Source organism: Physeter macrocephalus, chromosome 4 (assembly GCF_002837175.3).
Source record: "Physeter macrocephalus isolate SW-GA chromosome 4, ASM283717v5, whole genome shotgun sequence".
NCBI classification, from domain to species: domain Eukaryota; kingdom Metazoa; phylum Chordata; class Mammalia; order Artiodactyla; family Physeteridae; genus Physeter; species Physeter macrocephalus.
Window position 1 is genome coordinate 59,272,805 of NC_041217.1, and position 8,184 is coordinate 59,280,988.

Here is an 8,184-nt window from a genome sequence, read left to right on the forward strand (position 1 = left end):
AAAGACTCTGAATAGCCAAAGCAATCTTGAGAAAGAAAAACGGAGCTGGAGGAATCAGGCTCCCTGACTTCAGACTATACTGCAAAGCTACAGTAATCAAGACAGTATGGTACTGGCACAAAAACAGAAATATAGATCAATGGAACAGGATAGAAAGCCCAGAGATAAACCCATGCACATATGGTCACCTTATTTTTGGATTTGTTTTTGTAAGTGTTTTTTCTTCCTTTCCTCTCTTGTTCTCTTCTATTGTGATTTGATGACTAACTTTAGTGTTGTGTTTAGATTCCTTTTTCTTTTTTGTGTGTATCTATTGTAGATTGTTTGGTTTGTCGTTACCATGAGGTTTTGATATACTAGTCTATAGATAAACAAGATTATTTTAAGTTGCTTGTCTTTTGATTTCAAATGCATTTCCAATATCCGGCGTTTGTGCTCTCCTCCTCTCACAATTGCTGGGTTTGATATCATATTTGTGTGCAGATTATTTCCTACCTTTACTGTATATTTGCCTTTACCAGTGAGCTTTTGCATTCGTAATTTTCTTGTTTCTAGTTGTGACCTTTTCTTTTCCACCTAAAGAAGTTCCTTTAACATTTGTTGCAAAGTTGGTCTGGTGGTTCTGAATTCTCTTAGCTTCTGCTTGTCTGCAAAGATTTTGATTTCTTCATCAAATCTGAATGAGACCCTCGTTACCCTCTACCCTTGTAGAGTATTCTTGGTTGTAGCTTCTTCCCTTTCATCACTTTAAATATATCATGCCACTCTGTTCTGGCCTGCAGAGTATCTGCTGATAACCTTATGAGAGTTCCTTTTTATGTTAGTTGTCATTTTTCCCTTGTTGCTTTTAATATTTTTCCTTTGTCTTTAATTTTTGTCAATTTGATTACTATGTGTCTCGGCACATTTCTCCTTGGGTTTATCCTGCCTGGGACTCTGTGCTTCCTAGACTTGGGTGACTGTTTCCTTTCCTATGTTAGGAAAGTTTTCAGCTATTATATCTTCAGATATTTTCTCAGGTCCTTTTGCTCTCTCTTCTCCTTCTGGGACACCTATAATGTGAATGTTGGTACATTTAGTGTTGTCCCAGAGATCTCTTAGACTGTCCTCATTTCTTTTCATTCTTTATTCTGTTCTGCAGCAGTGATTTCCACCATTCTGTCTTCCAGCTCACTTATCCATTCTTCTGCCTCAGTTATTCTGCTATTGATTCCTTCTAGTGTATTTTCCATTTCAGTTATTGTATTGTTCATCTGTTTGTTTGTTCTTTAGTTCTTCTACATCTTTGTTAAACATTTCTTGTATCTTCTCATTTGTGCCTCCATTCTTTTTCCAAGATCTTGGATTATCTTTGCAGTATGTTCCCTACATATGAACGAGTTTCATTCTGAGAGCACATTTGTAAGTCCAATTTGTTCGTAAGTCCAACAATGTTAGCCTAGATACCCAACTAACACAATTGGCTATATAGTACTGTACTCTAATAGGTTTATAATACTTTTCACACAAATAATCCATAAAAAACAAACACAAAAAATAAAGAAAACATTTTAAATCTTACAGTACAGTACCTTGAAAAGTACAGTAGTACAGTACAGCAGCTGGCATACAGGGGCTGGCATCAAGGGAAGAGGCAAGAAGAGTTACTGACTGGAGGAGGGAGAGGAGGTGGGAGGTGGAAGAGGTGAAGGATCATCAGCAGTAGGAGACAGAGGGCAAGCTGCCATTTCACTCATGCCTGACATTGATGGCACAGGTTCTGGTTCCTTCCTGTATTCAATTCTATCTACCCTCTTGTAAAAACCAGCCAGTGATGTCTGGGTAGTAGCTCTTTTTTTCTCATATAGATGACATGGTAACACTGGATTGCATTCTCAGTGGCTGCTGCAACCTTCATGTACCGTTCTATATTGGGGTCCTGTGCCTCAAAAACTAACAGTGCCTCCTCAAATAAATTCCCTTGCCATTTCCTATGCTGTGAATCTCTTCAGTTCTTCAGTTACTTCCTCTTCATTTTGTCTCTCTTCATCCTTTCTCTGGGCCTCTAATTCCATCAGGTCTTCGTTAGTAAGATACACAAAGTAAGTACACAAAAGCACAACCACTTGTAGAGGAGGCACACACGTGACAATGTTCACCAGACACATGAGCTAACTTGTGTGATTGGACATGAGAAAGCACGTTCTCATTTTTGAAAGTTTGCAACTTGAAGGTTCATATGTAGGGAACTTACTGTACTATCATGACTCTGAATTCTTTTTCGGGTTGATTGCCTATCTCCACTTTACTTAGTTGTTCTTCTGGGGTTTCTTCTTGCAGAAACACCAAAATCACAACTAACTGCTGAACAACCATTGCCAAAAAAATGCTTGAACCTACCAAGAAAGATACCCTACATCCAAAGACACTTGGGACATATTTCTCTGCCATCTCATTGTGTCTAACTTTCTGTGATTGCAGTCTCCATTCCACAGGCTGCAGGGTTGCAGTTCTTCTTGCTTCTGCTGTCTTCCCCCTGGTGGATGAGGTCATCTTAGAGGCTTGTGCAGGCTTCCTGGAGGGAGGGACTTGTTCTTGTTCACTGGTGTGTGGAGCTGCGTCTTTTCCCTCTGGTGGGCAGGGCAGTGTCAGAGAATATGTTTATTGGGCAGCTGTGTGTTCAGGAAGACTTTAAGCAGCCTGTCTGCTGATGGGTGGAGCTGTGTTCCTACCCTGTTGGCTGTTTGTCCTGAGGCATCTCAGCATTGGAGCCTGCAGGCTGTTGGGTGGATCCAGGTCTTGGTGAGAAAATGGCGGCCTCCAAGAGGGCTCACACTAATGAGTACTCTCCAGAACTACCTCTGCCAGTGTCCTTGTCCCCATGGTGAGTCACAGCTGCCCCCCACCTCTGCAGGAGACCCTCCAATACTAGCAGGTAAGTCTGGCACAGTCTGTTATGAGGTGATGACCTTTTCTCCCTGGGTCCTGGTGCACACGAGACCCTGTGTGTGTCCTCCAGGATTGGAGTCTCTTTTTCCACCAATCCTGTGGAATTCCTGTAATCAAACTCTGCTGGACTTCACAGCCAGATTCTCTGGGGCTCCTCCTCCTGTTGCCAGACCCCCAGGCTCAGGACCCTGATGTGGGGCTCAGGACTTTCACTCCTGTGGGAGAACTTCTGTTATAATTATTTTCCAGTTTGTGGGTTGTCTACCCAGCATGTATGGAATTTGATTTTATCATGATTGCATCCCTCCTATCATCTCATGGCTTCCTCTTTGTCTTTGGATGTAGGGTATCTTTCTTGGTAGGTTCCAGCATTTTTTTGGCAATTGTTGTTCAGCAGTTAGTTGTGATTTTGGTGTTTCTGTAAGAAGAGGTAAGCTCACATCCTTCTACTCCGCCATCTTGTGTCCCAGGCAAAGAATAAATTAAATTCAATATACAAGCATGTAAATTACAGTTTAAATCCTTAGAAAAGATATTCATGTTACCCATTAGGGTGCAATTATTTTGTCTCAGCTGATGTGATTATATGAACTGGAAAGGCCAAACAGACTTCTCTACATTATGGCCTGTACACTTCACTAGTGAGATGGAATTCAAGATAATCCCTCAGAAGATATTGATTCTTATTTTACAGATAATTCTAACCATGAGTTGTCTTGTTTGTCAGGTCAAAGCTACAAAAGAGAAGGGAAATACTGCTGGCTACAGATGCAGTGACAAGAGCCATAATAATGAATAACATAGGGAGGAGACATTAAAAATACATTACAGCACTTGAGCAGTAATTAAGTTGCTTATAATGAGAATGAGCAATAAGAGAGGGTTATGCTCATTATGCATTGTTTAAGAAATAAGATGAATATAATAAATTTTAGACATATTTTCATCAGAACACAAAGTAAATCATAAAAGAAGGAGTTCTTCACCTGTGTAAATTTCAGTTCCTCAAAATTCTGATTACATGAAAGTGCTTGGTAAATGAAGCTTTGCTGTATATACACAATCACCACCATCATGTGAAATTCTGCTAAAGCTCTCAGCACCTGGCAAGAGCTGTGTGCTAGAGCTGAGGCATCACAGCACAGAGAGAATGAAGTGTTGGTCATTGTGATAAATGCATGATCAGAGTTGAGAGTCAGAATCAAGATAAGAATGGGACCCTCACATTGCTGTGTTTATCTACGCCTCTGTCTTGCACTAGTGTAGATAGCTATCTTTAAGGGTGGAAAGCCAGACAAAGCCTTTTTCACTGGAGGACCAGAATTTTGTTTTCCTGGCTTTTTACTGGCTTCTTAGTATGAGAATGGCCTTATAAAGAAAGAATAAAAGAAGAGGAAAAGGTTAACCCTGGAGTCTTAACCTTTTCTAAAGAATATTTTCATCTCATTTATAGAAACAGAGGGGAGAAAAAGAGTAGCCAAAAAAATTTTCTGGAATGAATAAGTGGTTAAGTGAATGAATGAATGAAGTGAGACAAAGGTTAATATGAATCATCTTCCTTGTTTTTACAGATTTCTAAACTCTCAAGTGAACATTCACGGCAAGCTTTCCAATCACATCATTTCTGGAAGAATACTGGTCAAATCCAGTGTGAAAGACTTCATGGAAATAGCCAACACTTTGAAGATGGTAACACTGTGTAGAATATTGACGTGGTAATTTTTGCCACAGGATATACCTTCTCGTTTCTTTTCTTCGACGATATGTGAATATCATTGATGACCAAGTATCTTTATATCTTTGTGTATTTCCACTTCATTTGGAAAAGTTAACTTTGCCAGCAAGTGGTAACACCAACAATGGAACCCCACAGTCACTGGGCCGGATGTGTATTTAAAGGTAAGAGAATGTTGCTGAATGAGTTCCCATGGTTTCTCTGCTACTGCTACGTACGCTGAACCAGAGGAGTATTAAAATCAAGCCAGTTTAAATTAAAGGACTGGACAATTACAACCAACATTACTATTCACTCATTTCTTTCTTTTAAAATAATTCCATCTTCCAGTCAGATTATATTTGGTTTAAAGGTCATAACAAAGCCAGATTTTTTGTTGTGTTAGTTTCTGCTGTCTAACAAAGTGAATCAGCTATATGTATACATATATCCCCATATCCCCTCCCTCTGGCGTCTCTCTCCCACCCTCCCTATCCCACCCCTCTAGGTGGTCACAAAGCACTGAGTTGATCTCCCTGTGTTATGCAGCTGCTTCCCACTAGCTATCTGTTTTACATTTGGTAGTGTATATATGTCAATGCTACTCTCTCACTTCATTTTGGAGAATTTAGAAATGTCTGAAAAAGAAAAGTAGGAGAAATCCATTTATAACAGTTTTACAAATGTGGAAGACTTTCCCATCTTTTTCTTTTTTAAGTGATTCTGCTTCACAATATAGGAATAAAAACTCCCATCTCTGCTGCTAACAGGTAAAAGTCAGGTATGTATTTTTTTTCTAGGGGTCCTCTCTCTGGTCCTTTTAATCAGCTTTGGAGAAGCTCAGCACCAGAATCCCAATTTTTTAATTTCCTGGAACCATACTTTGTCTTTTCCTAGACCCTTCTTTATACTATATTTCCTTTCATAGGACTGAACAGGTTGCCCTTCTCTGAGGACATGATGGTTGATATTGTCTGGAGAAGACAACATCTTCTTTGTGGGAAAAGGTGGGGGCCTCCACCAGCAGGCAATTACTGAAAGCAGGGTTTATGGGCTTAAGGGAGTGGGGTCTAAAAGGCAAAATCGGTGAGTCAGATTTTAGACGTAACTTCTAAAACCAGGGAGGCAGCTTCCAGGAATATTCAAAGAAAAGATTGAAACCTCCTTACTGTAGGCACCTATTCTGTCCTTGGCTTTAATATTCAGGTATAATTTGATTATCCTACAGTCTAAGAGAAAATATTTCATAATGTAGAAGTGATAGAAACAAAGCAGAAATTCATTGATGATAAATGTCAGAGTGCTTACTATGTGCCAGAAACTTTGCTAGTCAGATGGGATCAAGGTATCAATAACATCATTCCTAACAACAAAGAACTCTCACCTGATGGTAATTAAATGCTTCCCAACTGAGAGAATGAATCTTCACATAAGCTAAGACCACAAGTGTGTCCTAAGAGACATTCTGAAGGTGGGAGGAATAATTTTAATGCTCTGATCAGGAAAAGACCTAAGGCAACTAGAATAGTTTCTAGACTCCTTTTTGCCATCTTTTAGGAGACTTCCACATAGGTCCATTTTTAGGTTTAGTAACGAAGGATAATGACCTTAACACTTAGAACAGGAGAAGAATAAAGCCAAATTCAACCTTTTGTAGCCAGATTCTCCAAATGTATCCTTAGATAATTGCAGTGAATGGTTAAGTAAATGTCTACTCCATACCTAAATCTTTGTGGAGACCTCTGTAGACTGTAAAAAGGACTATAAGATCTGATCATTGCCCACAGACAGCTTACAGCACAAGACTCCATGTGCACAGACCACACCCAGACAGTATACAAAGTAGAGACAAACAATAGTAAGAGCAATTAGTTAGGGCAAGGGTGGGTGGCTGGGGAGAATTCAAGTGGCCAGAAGGGGAGGACTTGAGCTTTGCCCAGAAAATAACAGTTGTTTATGCAAAAGGGAAGGAAAGAGGCTGAGCCTCCCAAGATGAAGTGTGACCCCAGAAACTGCAAAGTCAGTAATTGTTTCTTTTCTCTGTGCACAGCCAATGAGAGCCATGTGGTTTGTTTATAGGTATACTCAGAATCTTTAGCAGAGCCTTCAGGAGGATTATAACAACTCCATGGACAGAGTTGCTCCTCTGGAAGGAATGAAACCCAGTTTGCTATCTCTCTTATCCACTGATCCCAAACTAGCAGTGGACGTTGTCTTTGGACTATGTACCCCATACCAGTACCACCAGCAGGGACTGGGGAAATGGGATGGAGTGCAAAAAACCATTCTGATACAGAGAGAGTGGATTCTCAAACCCATAAGGACCCTCAGAGGTACGTGAAGACATCTGCCAATCTCATAAACCAACCTGGTTCCAGTTTCTCTGTGCCAGCCTGACCATCTCAGTGTTCATGATCACCTATTAACATGACAGAATAAAGCAAAGGCTACAGGGGCCCCAGTGTCATCCACTTCCTAAGACAATCCCTGCTGCCTTTGGATGGCTTAATTCCCCTGGCCTGGCTTGCTCCCAGAAAGGCCTTTACTCATCATAGATCACTGAGACAGAAGGTTTCCCTGGTTGTCATTGTCTTCCTCTATCATTGTCTATTAAGTGCTCACTTGTGCACATGGCACTGTACCCAGCAACGGTAAGATCCCACACTGGTTGAGCATCAGTTAAACGACAAGCCCATTGTGGAATTTTATTTGAATTGTATCTCCATTCAGTAAGAACATTTAGATAATGGTGTCTTGACTGTATGATCTCTATGTATTTATTCGTAACAGAGTGGAATTTAAAAGATACCCACTTTCCTTAGTGTATGGCAGGAGTTTTGTGTAATTTCAATTGCCCAAGATTCAATGATATAAATATAAAATAAATGAACATTTTTCTACCATGTGCTAGCCACATTTCTAGGTGCTTTACATGTGTTATCTGATAAACTTCACAACAGTATATACAAGGGAAGAATTTTAAATTCATCTTGTGGAAGGTGTTAGCTAAGATTGCCCAAGATTATATATTATAATAAATGGTGGTTCAGGGTTTGAACCTGATACCAAAGACTGTGTTCTTTACTGTATATCACACTCCCTCTCATTCATTTTAAACTGCTACATAGTTTACATACTAGAATATTTAAAACCCTGCTAGTGTGATATGTATTTTCTTTATTGCTGATTGCCTGCTGAAGTAAGCAAATTGTTTCATTGCACATAGGCAAAAGATGTATTTTTCTAACAACACATAAATATTTATAACAGAATGCCTTGTTGAAGTTTCTTCCATATAATTTACAAATTGCATATTACCATGATGTGAAGCCAAAAATATTTTCAGTCAAACTCTATTTCCTAACATGAAAATGTTTATCATCTCAGTCCATTTTAAATGTTTGAATAAAAGAATGTACATTTTTTTTACATCTTTACTGGAGTATAATTGCTTTACAATGTTGTTGTAGTTTCTGCTGTATAACAAAGTGAATCAGCTATATGTATACATATACCCCCATATCCCCTCCCTCTTGCATCTC

The 8,184-nt window shown here is 39.5% G+C and overlaps 1 long non-coding RNA gene across 1 annotated transcript in view; it reads left to right on the forward strand.

Moving 5' to 3' along the window:
* Positions 1 to 2,786: 2,786 nt before the first annotated feature.
* The window catches only part of LOC129392029 (uncharacterized), a 6,550-nt gene continuing 1,152 nt past the window's right edge, over positions 2,787 to 8,184 (forward strand). Inside the window, exons 1-3 of the long non-coding RNA XR_008616976.1 lie at positions 2,787 to 2,914; positions 4,500 to 4,827; positions 6,722 to 6,975. This is a non-coding gene — a long non-coding RNA (uncharacterized lncRNA). The remainder of the gene's footprint in view (positions 2,915 to 4,499; positions 4,828 to 6,721; positions 6,976 to 8,184) is intronic.